A 15472-nucleotide genomic window follows, 5' to 3' on the forward strand; every position below is an offset into this window, starting at 1 on the left:
AGTTTCGGGACGACGCGTTTGCGTCATCCCAGGTACAGGGGTCTGTACCTGTTGTAATCTCAACAGTTCCGCCTGTTGAGAGCCTTGCTGATTCAGCAAGGCTACTTTTTCCTTCATCTCGTCAAGTTCATGTTGTATGAACTTGGCGATAGTTGAATGGAGGGCATCTCTGTCTAAGATGGACAGCAATGCCAGGGTTGCATCGTTTCCTACGGTCGAACTCATTCGTTCAACCGCACTCCTTTCTATATCACTTAGAAGGGAGTAGCTTTCAGGGGAAACGTGATGCGTATTCCCACTTTCATCTAACATGTCCATGTATGTGGGAAAAGTGGTCCTTGGACGGACTACAAAGTGCTACCAGGTGTAACGGGGACTACGACTTGTACTGTTTCAGTACAAGTCCACTTCGCACTGCTTCAGTTGCGAGTGGTGCCTACGTTATTTCACGTACACTAGTACGTGCAGAGGAAGACTACTCTTAAGGCAACTAGCTTTAAGAGGGTGACATGAAAACTGTAATAAATATAATTAAGTGTCTCTTGTTCTATCTTTGTGAATGCTAACTTAATTATAATCTAATACTAAACATGTAAATGAATTCTTATCTCTATCTTATATGTAACTCTCTCTTTGATTACTCCTACAGCTGATAAGTCTGCGGAACAAATAGGTATAATGGTCCATACCTATTTATGGATAAGAATTCTGAATATTACTATATAAAGTAATACCCTCCAAATATTATCTACCTTTTAGATAATATATTAATTAACAACCTTTAAGTGTTAATTTCATGTAACGATACACCCCGTTACAAACGCCGCTACCGATACTGCCGACCTGACTCCAGCTCACGTCAGCGCAGAAGTAAGCAAGGCGCGGTTCCTCATCGAAAGTGCGAGAATGGAACCTCTGAAGACGTGAGCGACCGATTGAGAAGATTGGAAGGTTTCATCGGAAGTTTTGTTCGCAACCTGGGCGCGGGAACAAGATAATCGTATCAAGCAGTCTGTTGACGAGTCCAACGTCCACATGCCACCTGGAGGAAGCGTATTCAGTCAGTTTTTTGCGGCGAGGGAAGGCAGATCTGGAGCTGACTCGGTTGGAGAAGAGATGGGGGGTATCACACCAGAGAACAATTCATCACCAATCATGGCACCATCACTCCAGGGTTAAGCTATGGAATATATTTTTCCGCCAATGCATGATCCGGCGGTTGGACAATAATTTCGCTGAACTAAGGATACAAGGTCCCAAGTATTAAGGTCATGAAGCTAGCAATTGAGCGTTTTACGGGCAAAGAAGAGTACCTGGGGCTAGGATCGGGCTTCAAGACTGAAGTTTGCAGTTCTTGGACAAATTGATAGCGGCATAGCTTGTCAGTGGGGGCGATCGGCCCGAAGAATCTAAGTTGAGGACATTAAAACGGTACCTGGACAGCCCATCCAGAAGAGACTTCGACAAAATGAAGGCTGACTAGGCAGCAGAAGTGTGCAACCATGGCGCACTTGTTAAATCATATGCTTTATGTGTATGAGAAGGAAATAAGTTGCTTATATTCAACCTCAACGAGGAAATGAAGCGAATTTAGTCTCTCGGTGTCAACAGTCTGATGGGGAGGGTGTAATGGGCACGCATTGATTGGAGAACCGGTGTTGTGGTACATTTACTTTATGGGTAAAGTACCCATTTATTCTATTTTAAACTGATTAATTACTAAAATCCCATTTATTTATGAGTAACAAATGTGTCGCCGCCAGATATAAATCTGGCGGCCGAAATCTATTTCAAATTAGCTAGAGAAACGCTTTCGATTTAAATAGGTAAATAAAGTGCAGTTCCCCTTCTGATCTTAAATCGTATAGTGTCTTCCTAAGGCTTGCGCATGGATCTGTAAGAGATAGAAGCCTTTCTAAGGTACATACTCTCGGGCACTAATTGCCGCTTAGTTCTACGAACCCCTGAATTTTTTGAACGATGATTCATTAAGCTTTATTAGCTTTTACGGCACCCTGAGTTGTTAAACCCTTTAGTGCTGTAGAACGAAGAGACTCTTTGGGTCTATAAGTCTTCCTGTGACACAAGGAGCGAGGTAGCTCCGCTACAGCGCACCTCCGACCCTTGTCGCTTATTTATAGCTCAACTTCTTCCTCGAACTTTGCTTTTTCATGGTTTGCCAATCAAGTGCGGGCGATCTTGGCCTTTTCTTACTGGTAAAACAGTACATTCAACATCGCCAAACGAAAACACGGTTTCTCATATACCCAGACAGACACACCCATTTCACTACTTTCATGTAGATAATTAGGGTGTATGGCTGTAGCGATTCCATAATGTAATTTGGGGGGGGGGTGTTCCAAAGACGAAAAGTGCGATCTAAAGACGATTATAAAGGAGAAACGATTTGTGGATGCAGTGGAATAACGTAATTAGGGAAAATATTTTACATGACGTTTTTTTATTCAATACAGACGGAGAGGGTGTGTGGCAATACCGAAAGAGGGTGTGGCTATATCGGCTTCCTTCATAAATTGTTAAGGAAATATATCACATTCCCTATTACATTGAAAGTGTACCGTGGTGTCCCGCTACATAAATGTTATTTCCTATAAGATGAATAAGAAATGTTAATTTCTAAAAGAGGAACAAAATTATGATAATTTATTAATTACGACTCAATAATATCCGATTGATGCACACACAGGTTACTGTGTTCACCAAGGGTCTTGCAGACGGTCCTGTCAAGACCCACTTGTTCCGGCTCGAATTAGAGACGTTGGCCCAAGCGATCTTTGTAGCGGAACAAGACGACTTCAGCCTTCGCCCACTCGGGTGCTTATCGACCACCGAGTCAGAAAACGGAGTCCAGAACCCACGAATTTCTCGTATGTGGAGAGCGAAAATCCTCGCTCTTCAAGTCACAAGCGATTGCAAAATTGCAATCGTTGTCAAAAGACGGGCCACTACGCCAATGAGTGTAGTGCCTCACGCACAGTGCGTAAAAATCCTGAGTGAAACGATCGACCTCCCGCTAGAAACAGCGGAAGACGCGGATTTGACGCTGTTACGAAATCACAACGGCGACGCGGATCGCAAAAAAATGGCCGGGGTCGGTAGATGCGGATCGCCCTATTTTTCAGCAACGTCAAAAGAATTTGCAGGCCTTTCGACGAAAGTCGCTTCTCACACACAAATGTTGGGTGAAAATGCCCCAGATGATGAGGTCAATGTCATTACCTTGAATATTATAGTTGCAAATAAATTGCCTCTAAAGTCCCAAGTCGATTGTGCGACGTCGAGCAGTTTCGTTTGACACCAATCGCTAGAAGATCGCAGAATCAAAATCATTCAGCGCGATATACCTCTGACGAGGTGAAAGTGCATCTAGCAACAGGTGTATCTGTAGCAGAGCTACATCGCTCCGTAAGTTAGCGGAAGACTTATTGACTCAAAGAGTCTCTTAGTTCTATAGAGCTATAGGTTTGACAACTCAGGGTGTCGTACAAGCTATTTAAGGTTAAGGAATCCTAGTTCAAGGAATTCAGGGGTTCGTAGAACCAAGTGGCAACTAGTGCCCAAGAGGATATACCTTAGAAAAGCTTCTATCTCTTACAGATCAATGCGCAAGCCTTAGAAAGGCACTTAACGCTTTAAGATGAAAAGGGGAACTGCAGTTTATTTAATTATAAAATCTAAAAACCTTACCCTAGCTAAATTAAAATAGATTTTGGCTGCCAGATTTATATCTGGCGGCGACATATTTGTTACCCAGAATAAATAGTATTTTAGTATTTGGCTAGTTTAAAATAGAATAAATGGATATTTTGCCCATAAAGTAAATGTACCACAACAACAGTTCTCCAATCAGTGTGTGACCATTACACCCTCTCCATCAGATTGTTGACACCAGTGACAACATTCGCTTCATTTCCTCTTTGAGGTTGGAATATAAGCAACTTACCGTTTGGTTGTGTTTTTCATTCCTTTGTCTAATGACAACAAAGCGTGAGTCACCGACTCCTAGCTACTCCCCCGACGATGAGTTGCAGGTAGACGATGACCACAATACATCGGAGAAAGAGGCAGAAGAGCTTTGCTCATATACTCTTCGGCGTGTAGACGAGTCACGTCGGGCTCCGAAAACATTCCCAGAACGTGATGCCGCGGGCATTTTAGCTACATTACACCGGACGCCGGACCCTGAGTCCAATTTCACCACGAATCCGCCGATTAAGAGCAAGAGCGGGCAATCCTCAGAGATCACGGGTCACAGCTTGGGCCATTTGGACCTCCGGACCCACGGCGAGGACTCCGGGGGAGCTTGCTGGTCGCGACGCTCTTTTCATGAGCGATATCTTACGCCCAAGATAATGACGCGAAGTCAGTCAGTATCTGATCAGGCGTGTGAGGCTTCGGCGACCTCAATAAAGAAACGAATCAAAAAGCGAAACGAAGTTTCGTTTGAGAGCTGGTTGGCTGTCTCCGCAATGTTTGAAATATTAGAGAGTAGGTGTGCACGCAGCTTGCAAGGAAGGTTTAGCGTGTAAACTAAGCCCTTCTTGGCCACAACCGTAAATCGTCCAATAAAGCGGGCGCAATTTCGCCTTGAAGACCGCGGAAACCAAGCTAGTACGTAGATTTTTAGCGTTTATTCAAATTCGGTCTCCGACCGCATAAGAATTAATACAGCTTCTGCCTTTAGCGTCTGCTTGTTCGTTTGGTTTTTCTTGGCGATTAGCCATCGTGTAACGTGCATGTCTCAAGACACTCAATCGCGATACGAGAAACTCGCTTACTTGTTTTCGAATGGTAACAGGGCTGATATAGCGAATCTATTGGCTAATACCTCCCCACTAAGTCCCGAGCCACGCAGTGGTATCGCTAACGAAACGCGTGGGTGGGTAAAACCGTTGACATAGAACGTAGTTTAGCCTGTAGAGGCAAGGACAGCGTTATTTAACGAAAACATGCCACCACTGAGAGCATTGAACTCCAGTGCTTTGGTGTCTGAGCACACACACTGCGTCAAACGTCTTCAATAACGCAGATGACACGTACAGTTTGACCATCGGTCTGCGGATGCTCCGCGGTAGACATGTCCAATCTGGTGCCAAGCACTCGAGAAATCAATTTCCAGAATTTAACCGTGAAACGGGGGTCCCGATCAGCGATAATTGCTACTGGCAAACTGTGTTGTCGAAAGACGCGATCGATGAACACCCTTGCTGTACCTTCACCACTGTGGGTACGGGCAGACTTGCCAGTGGTGCAGCAGCATGCGCCGAGGATTGCACCCGTTGTAAAGTTTCGCATATGCGAACGTATGTGCTAACCCATTTGTAAAGTTTGGGCCACCAATAAATCCGGTTTACAAAGCCGTAGGTATTTTCTCGACCGACATGACCACCAACGACAGTATCGTGTGTCTCAAAGAGGATTCGGTGTTGCAAACCCTCATCATGAGGAACAACGACGCGCGGTGTAACGGGGCACTGCCGACTTTTACTGCTTCAGCACAAGTGGTGCTACACATCACTTCACGTACACTAGTACGTGCAGAGGAAGACTTTTTTTAAAACACTTGCTTTAGCGAGGGTAAAAAGTAAACTGTATTTAATATAATTTAGCTCTTCTATTTCTATCTATTTACTACTAACTTAATTAAATACTAATACAAAGCATGTAATAAAGTCTTATCTGTCTCTCTCTTTGCGCGCGTCCAGTGCTGACTGGACCGCGGAGCAAGTAGATATAAAGGTCTATATCTACAAATGGGAAAGCTTTCCGATTATTACTATTTAACGGAATCTTTCCCAAATACTGTCTACCTTTTAGATAATATATTATTTAACAACATGAAAGTATTAATTTTATGTTACGATACACTCCGGACACGTGGAGTATTTACAGCATCCGTGCAATAAAGCAACAGGTCGTTATCGCTAGAACATCGATTTAATCTTGCACGCAAACGTGTCGACAATTTGGAGCCTGATTCGGTGCTCTTTCGAGTTGTAGCAGAGCTACGCACTGGTCATCTTGGGCGTAAGTCGAACGGAGTAATTCAGTAATAGTCGACATTATTGTCGTGAATGAGAGAGCTCATTATCCAGCCTGCACGAGAACGCATCCGCCAAAGTATTCTGCTTGCCAGGCTTATACTTCACCGCGAATTTGCATTCGGCGAAAAAAGATAGCCACCGGGTCATTCTCTGTGAGAGATGGGGCGACTTTATCGCAGTGCGTGATGACACGTGTCCTGTATATATCACAAATGGCTAGAGCCTAGCAGATGAACTCTGAATTTGACAAGAGCATACTTCATTGCGAGTAACTCTTTTTTTATGGACTGCATAGTTCTTTTCCGCAGTTTTAAGCTGGCTAGACTCGAACACAATTACACGTTCGCGCCCAACTTCATCTGTATGTAACAGAGAACTGTCAATGGCAAAATCCGATGCGTCACAGCCGACACTGAAAGGCTAATTTGGATTTGACAGTGCTAGAATCGGGGCATGGATAATACTATCCTTAACTGCTTGAAAAGAATTATGCTCTGTGCTAGTTCAGCACCAATTCGTATCCTTTTAATGGAGATTGGATAGTGGTCTAGCCATATCCGAGTAATTTTTGCTATGTTTGTGAAAATGATTGGCGAGACCCAACTTGCTTAAAGCAACTTTTTGGTTCTAGAAACTGGCCAATCTACTTTAACTTTTGCCTTAGCGAGATCCGCTCTAACGCCTCGCTTCCCAATGAAGCACCCTAAGAGAAAAATTTCTTCTGCGCCAAAAAAAGCATTTTGATGCATTGGCATACAATGTGTTCGTGCGCAAACACTCGAGCACTGCTCGCAAATAGTCTATATGGTTTTCCACATTCGACCGACCCTGTTCCGCACGATTATGAACAAAAATGTCATCAAAATAAGTCTGTGCATAACCTCGATGAGGGTGGAAAAGTTGCGTCACTAGACGATTAAATCTTGCCGGCGTTGGAAAGTCCTTGTGGCATACCGCTTGGGGTGCTAAACGCTGTAAGCGGGTTATCGCGAGCTCACATGAGCAGTCAACTGATCCATCGACTAAGTCAAGTGCACTGTACATTGTACACCCCGCCATATTGTTCTGGGGAACATCCTTATTAGGAATGGGGGTTTGTGCTTGTGCTGGTATAGCGGCAGCATTAAGCTTATAAAAATTAGCATGTACAATGCGCCATTTTCCATCTGGCTTTTTGACACAAAATGTCGGTGTCAAATGGAGAGATTTGCTCTCTCGTCCCATTCCAGCCTCGTACTTAGCACGAAAGAAATCATGAATGACGTCACACTGTTCCTTTGGTAGAGGCCACTGTCGTCTGACACAGTATTTGGTTCCAGGAATCAAGTCAATTTCATGACGGACACCTCTATTCGGGGGTAAAATAGATGGTGGATTGGTATATGCCACATCTTGATATTCCTTGATCGAGGATAGAATGAATCCGTAGGCTGCTAAGGATCGATGATCCACTCCGCACGCCAAGCGCAGCTTCTGTGTCATCCAGAACAGCTTTGTCCAGAAGTGACGATGAGTTTAACTCAATCGTTGGTCGAATGACCACCATCTCAGATAGGTCGCCAGACTTTAAGGCTCGGCCGCACTCATCAATAGAGATCTTGTCTAGCTCTAAAAGAGCATGCAACGAAGGTGTTGCAGCAAGACTAACTTCCTTCTCGATGTTACCAGCTGCACCGTTTACAAGCTTATGTAATTGCTCACTTGTATCACTTTGTGAGGGTTTAGACGCTTCGCGTCTCCCCTGTACACAATACGCCTCTTAAAGGCCGGGACATTTACGTCCCAAAATTTTTCCAACTTCTATTGGTTCCGTATCAGAGCTGGTGTCCGATCCGACATTCGACCAGAAGTGATGTAACTTAACTTCCTTGTTCAGTAATCATTCACGTGGCACTTCACGTGCAATGAACCGAAATACCCTGACAACCTGCAAGTAGTATACTCAGTATGGTACCACCTCGGCCGACCAACCTCGGTGGATTTAGACGTGCCACTTCACGTGTCTCACGAATATTGAACCCGTGATGACTCGGCCCTAGGCCTACAATGCTTTCAGCATTCAGTGAATTGTTATTACAACGCGTCTCACTCGACGGAGTACGTGCCATTTCACCTCCTTTTCTAAGCGGGCTCAGAATTAATGTGTTCGACATTAGAGTTTATAAACTCGGACATTCCAATGTCTAACACACTGACATATTCAGTCAGTGATTCGCGCCAATAGTGCTTTTGTTGCCTAGCAAAGGTGGGTTCATAACTCGCCAAAGCTTTGCTCGGAACATTGCGCGTTGCGCCTAAGGTCTTCGACCTCCAATCAATCCATGACCCAATGGCGTCCAAGCCAGGCCAGTCCGAGTATGAGTTCATATCTCGAATCCAAATCAAGGACGAGACAGCGTTCCACACTGTCAAACTCCAGAGACTTAATACCAATGTTCAACGGACCTTTAAAAACAGTGATACGAGTCCCGGTCGCTAAGCGAACAGTGATTTATCACTTTCATGCGCTTTAAGTGCCTCAACGTATTAATGATTTCCCTCAAGGGAAAGACGTCGAGCATAATTATACGACGCTCCTGAGTCGATTAAAATTGACCATGGCTTATCAAAGCCCTTCACAGTCTCCTTAGCAACTAACAAGCCAGGCTTTGACTCACGCCCCGTGCCATCACACCCCGAGCTAATTGGGGTTAGGTCCTTTTACTCTCACCTCCTATAGGCTCAGCAGAGCCTTGGTCTTCCCTAGTAGGGCGCCCCGCATCTACTGGGTATCGACATTTTTCCGCATCGTACCAGATTCTGGTATAGGTCGGGATTGGTGATCTTTCGAGCTTTACGCGTATTGCGTAGGGGACAGGTCGGACGTAAATGTTTCGTGCTTCAGCACATATAACATATACGGATGTTCTTATGCTGTTTCACAACTTGAAGTGCCTTTACTCCTTCCCCAACAAAGCTTAGATCAATGGGATCCGGTCTATTAGACGGTACCCATGTGCTCGAAGAGCTTGTACGGTAAACATGCGTGCTAACACGAGCAGATTTAAAGTCGAACTCAGCGCGTAGCGCTATGGCAACTGCCTCTTCGAAAGTAGTAGGATGGGATCGGAATAATTCCGTCCGGGCAATGCCTCCATTGAGACCCACCATAAAGTGTAACGACAATTGCTTCTTGCACGGATCTTGATGCATAGATGCAATGAGAGTTCTTAACTCCTGGACATAGTCCCCTAGGGTCCGTTTACACTGTCGAGTCGCTATGAGCCGTGATAGCATGCAAAGAGCCTGGTCTGGCGGAGGAAACATGCTGTTCATTTGCTGTTTCAGCGAATCCCACGAGGGAAAAGCGTCGTGTATAGACGTACTGCGCGATAGTGCTCACTCCATGGCTCTACCTCCGAGTTTGGAAATGGCAATAGCCACCTTTTGCCATTCTGTTAGGAACAAGGCGGAGTCAATGGACATCTCCATCTGCTTAGATCAGAAAAGGTTTTTTTTCGCCCTCTTTTCCCTCAAATGTTCTTGCATTGACAACTAGAAGGCGAGCCGTAGGCTCTGAATCAGGTACAGGGATGTACCGAGTTGGCATTGATGCCGCAAGGTGATCCTAAATCTGACCGATCAGGGAGGATTCATATCGCATGAAGGCTTCAAGCCTTGCTTGTAGGACCTCTGCGCCTGGGACATAATGAACACTATATGTTCAAGCCCAAACAAAGTTTTGAGCTTGTCATACGCTGCGCGTTGAGCCTCTAAATGTTCTGGAAAATCGTTCATTTCAGTAAAGGCTTAATCTTACAAAGACTCAGGCGTAGATTGACTACAACTGCTATCAGGTGTAGCGAAGCTACCTCACTCCTTAAGTCAGAAGAAGACTTTTAGACTCATAGAGTCCGGTAAAAGATAATAATTCTTAGTATAAGGGAACCAGAGGTTCGTAGAACCACTCGGCAACTAATGCCCGAGAGTATGTACCTTAGAAAGGCTTCTATCTCTCACATATCAATGCGCAAGCCTTAGAAATGCAGTAAACGCTTTAAGATCAAAAGGGGGACTGCACTTTATTTAATATTTTTAATCTTAAACCTTACCCTACCTAATTAAATTATATTACGGCCGCAGATATAAATCTGGCGGCGGCCACGTTGTTTCCCATAATAAATGGGATTTTAGTAATTAACTTGTTTAAAATAGGATAAATGGGTATTTTACCCATAGAGGAAATGAACTACAACAACGGTTCTCCAATTAATGTGTGGCCCATTACATGCGCCCTGCGCATGCATGTTAGTTGGTCTTTAAGGGTCATGCTAAGGATATATTTATTTTACTTTACTTCCTCCTACTTTTGCGGAAGTGCATGCTTACCTTCAAACAGGCAAATTTTAGTGCTCTTTCTTCAATTCACCATGAGCGCAAGCAAGCAAGCCACAATTTCCTTATATTTCAGTTTTTGTCGGCTTTCGTTCGTAATTACTTTGTAGAAAAAGCATCTTGCTATTTATTAAAGAAGCTACGCAGATATTGAGAAGGCATTTTGCAGGCCTTTCGAGCTACTGAAGCTGGGAAGGCCTGCATAAAGGTTTATCAATATGAATTCTAGCACGAAGAAGTTGCTACCATTACGCTACTCTCATGAATACAGAAGTAAATATTATTAAGGGGTGTGGCTATACGGGTTCGCAAATGTAATTTAGGGGTGGGGTGCTTACGAAAAGGCCATCTAAAGACGACTAAAGGAATAATTCTTAATTTTACGATGCGGCACAATACCAAAAGGGTATTCCGATTCCCATATAATCGCTTCTATAGTTTAAGTGACAAAGGCCATGTAACTCGGACATTACTATTAAGACAGGAAAAACAAAGAAAATAAATAATATAGAATAATAAGAAACGACCTTCTAAGCAATTGTGCGATCTAAGCTTAAATTGTTTTGCTCGTTTCCGCCAACAGGAGAATGCAACGGTAATGCTTCACTAAAATATGTATATACATTAATCTAACATTTATTTGATGCGTCAAGGAGAGAAAATTTCGGACGATCTATTATATCACCTTTGTAGTTTTATTCTCAAATTAATACGATCTTATGAGAGCGGCAGCCGGAAGCCACGCACGCACAAACCTTGCCACAAAAGACACATCTTCAGACATTTTCAAACATCTGACACTACGCACGCACCTTGCCAGAAAAGGCACATCGTCAGAAGTTTGCAGTCATCTTATACCGCGCTCCCATCCGCGGAGCCTTTCGAAATTTGTTAGGAGGCTGTATTCAGCTTCTAACTCGTGCTTCTTTTACGTCGCTTATTGTGCTACAATTAAAATTCTAGCACAGTCTTACAAAAACGTGCGTGCTCGATATTGGCTGTCACACCATCCTGTATCCTTCCTCCCAGATCTGAATGCAGCTTCCTCAAACATTCCTGTTTTACATTGTTGAAAAATAAATTCATGTCTATCCGAGCATCTGCTGTACAGTATTTGCGAATGTTAAAAAATCAAGCACTTGCAAAATTCAACGGTCCGAGCTATCCTCACTTTCAAAACGACCAACAGTGATGGGACCATCTAAAATAATCTTTTGGTGTTGGTGCCTTCAAGTGTTTCTCGCTGACGCTGACTCACCGGATTGCATCACTTGTAAGAAAATCTTGCCAGACACCAAAATTAAAGGCAGAATGAATGAGCCGGCCGATGATTATGTGAATTTACCTATATCTATCCCTCTCGCAGGAAAGTAATCCTAAGAATTCGAAGAAACTGCGTTTGGGTAGCCTTTATCCTGTAATAAAAGCAGGACGATTTTGCGGTAACGAACACGTGAAGCTCCCCGGGTGTGATGACCATATGCCGCTGAAGATGCTTCGACCAGGTAGCGACTTTGCAATTACAAACAGCTTTGAAAATTTTATAATACAACTGTGAAGTAGCACCTGTTTTGTTTTCATCTCCACTTTTGATGTTGCTTAATCGCGACGTAACCGGATATCATGGTTAAGTATGACTCCGCATTAGCAGAATTTTTCTCATCATTTCATTAAGTACGCTAAAGCAAGCTGAGGGCTACCCAACAATTAAAACTATGGACATAATATCCTTTGACGGTGGGTGAGGAATAGGTAACCAACTGTAACTCGAGAAAGTGCCGCGGAAATCTCTAACGACTAAGCCATCGAGCAGAGCTCCACACCGGAAGAGCCTCTCAAAATGCCGACACCGCCCTTTTCGATCTCTGCCGAGGAATTATAATGCAATAGGATATAGCACGGCGCCGTCAAATTTGATACAAATACGAAGCCTAGATCCATCTTAAACAATTTCCGTTGTCATCGCCCATATCAAAAATGATGATGAAAGTATGCAACATTTCGGGATATCTATTCGTACATACTTTATCAATCTTCCAACTATACTTAGCAGCACTTTACCAAATGACTACGAGCTTCACGTTAATGTTGCCGCAAAGTTGTCCCATTTCATAAATATTATTCAATACCTGTAAGAGGATCAATAACGAGATTAAAGATTTCTATCTTTAAGGCCAATGCTTTAATACACTGTATAGGGCACACATCGGTTGGTGAACCGTTGTTGTGGTACATTTGCTTTATGAGTAAAATACCCTTTCATTCTATTTAAAACAGTTAATCATTATAAATCCAACATATGTGAAATTCGCCAGATATAAATCTGGCGGCCAAAATCTATTTTAATTTAGCTAGTAAGTTTTTTTTTTCTTAGATTAAATTATTTAAATAAAGGTCAGTTTTCTTTTGATCTAAGAACGTCAAGTGCCTTCCTAACGCTTGCGCATTGATCTGTGAAGGAAAGAATCCTTTCTAAGGTATATACTCTCGGGCACTAGTTGCCACTTGGTTCTACGAACCCCTAAATCCCTTGAACTAAGATTCACTAAGCTTTACAAGCTTGTACGACTCAATGAGTTGTTGAAGCTATTAGTTCTAAAGAGCTGAGTGACTCTTTGAGTCTATAAGGCTTCATCTAACGTAAGGAGCAAGGTAGCTCCGTTACGCCTGGTAGCACTCGTGGAAATCTACGCCTAAGTCTTTATAAGACTAAGTCTCGGCTGAAATGGAATTTTTCCAGAACTTCTAGGGGCGAAACGCTCAGCGTTTGAGAAGCTCAAAACCTGCTTAGGCTGAAAGATATTAATTTTATCATGTCACAGGGACCAGAGGCTCTGGATGCAAGTTTTGAAGCCTTTATGCAATACGAATCCTCTCTTATCAGACAGGTCCAGGGCCAGAGCCTAAGGCTCGCCCTCTCGTTATCAGTGTTAAGACATTTGAGAGTAAAGAGGTAGGAAATCTCCCTGTTGGATCAAGGAAATGGAGATGTTCATAGACTCCGCCTTGTTCTTAAATAGAACGACAAAAGGTGGCCATGGCCATTTCCAAGCTCGGAGGTAGATCCCTGAAATAGGTACTCACGTGCAGCAAGTCTATAAACGACACTTTTCCCACATTGGATCCGCTGAAACAGCAAATGACTAGCATGTTTGCACCGCCTTATTATCCTTTTCGTATGCGATCACGGCTTATAGCGACTCGTCAGAGTAGCGGGTAAACGAGCCATAGGGGTGTAGACGGGCACGTCGTAATGCGGCCACGCTCTACTTACACACACACCCTAGCACAGCGAGGAAGCGGTTTAACCAGCTTCTCTTGCGTGCAGTGAGGTAGTTGCGGTGGGCGCGTTATCGACCTCACCCAATGCACTAAGTACTCTGGTTAAGTGTCGTCACGGGAGCGGTAATCCGACTCCTCGTGCGCTCTTACCAAGTAGATAAAAGTTTTCAGACTGATTTATATTTAATCGTATTGAATATAAACACCTATTTTTACCAATAAAAATGTCATCTCTATAGATAACAATTAATATGTATTGCGAGCGTATCTTTCTAAATACGTCGCGTAATGGATGACTGGGCGTCATCCCTCCTAATGTGAATGCACCCATGTGCATCACATACACAAGGGTTGGTCACAAATGTACACCACACCGGAGTGCTTGGTCTAATTACTTTGATTTAGTAATTGCCCATCCCCTTAAGTACACTAAGCGTTCTTAACGGGGACTGTGTAACTTTAGGGCAACTTTAGCCCGTTACAAGGAAACTATACCAGGAGTTGAGAACTCTCATTGCATCTATGTATCAAGACCCGGTGCAAGAAGGAATAGAGTAACTGTCTTTATGAAGAGTCTTAATGAGGGCGTTGCCCGGACGGAATTATTCCGGTACCATTCTGTACTTTCGAAGAGGCAGTTGCCATAGCGCTAAGCGCTGAAATCGATTTAAAGTCCGCTCGTGTTAGCACGCCCTTTTACCGTGCAAGCTCTTTGATCACATGGGTACCGTCGAATAGACCGGAGCCCATTGATCTAAGCTTTGTTGGGGAAGGAGAATAGGCACTTCAAGCTGTGGAACAGCATAAGAACATCCGTAGATGTTATATGTGTGGAAGCACGAACCACCTACGCCCGGCCCGTCCGGTGCGGGAAAACGTCGATACCCAGCAGGAGCAAGCGCCCTACTGGGGAAGACTAAGGCTCTGTCGAGCCTATAGGAGGTGAGAGTAAACAGGAACTAGCCCATTAGCTCGGGGCGCAATGGCACGGAGCGTGAGTACAAGCCTTGCTTGTTAGTTGCTAAGGCGACTGTGAACGGCTTTGATAAGCCATGGTCACTTTTAATCGACTCAGGAGCGTCGTATAATTATGCTCGACGTCTTTCCTTTGAAGGGAATCATCAATATGTTGAGGCGCTGAAAGCGCATGAAAGTGATATTATCACTGTTCGCTTAGCGACCGTATCACTGTTCCTAAAGGTCCGTTGAACGTTGGTATTAAGTTTCTGGACTTTGACAGTGTGGAGCGCTATCTCGTCCTTGATTTTGATTCGAGATATGATCTCATCTTTGGTATGGCCTGGCTTGAACGCCATGAGCCTTGGATCGATTCGAGGTTGAAGACCTTAGGCGCAACGCGCAATGTTTCTAGCAAAGCTTTGGAAAGTCATGAACCCACCTTTGTTAGGCAAAAACGCGTTATTGGCGCGAAACACTGACCGAATCTGTCAGTGTGTTAGACATTGGAATGTATGAATTAATGAAGATCAATGTTGAAAACATTAAGTTTAAGCCCGACTCAAAAAATGAGGGTGGGACGGCACGTACTCCGTCGAGTGAGACTCGTTGCAATAACGGTTCACTGAATGCTGAAAGCATTGAGGCCTAGGGCCGAGTCATCACGGGTTTAATATCCGTGAGACACGTGAAGTGGCACGTCTGAATCCACCGAGGTTGGTCGGCCGAGGTGGCACCATACTGAGTATACTACTTGCAGGTTGTCAGAGCATTTCGGTTCAAACCCTTCTACT

Source organism: Bremia lactucae, linkage group LG1 (assembly GCF_004359215.1).
Source record: "Bremia lactucae strain SF5 linkage group LG1, whole genome shotgun sequence".
Lineage (NCBI taxonomy): Eukaryota > Oomycota > Peronosporomycetes > Peronosporales > Peronosporaceae > Bremia > Bremia lactucae.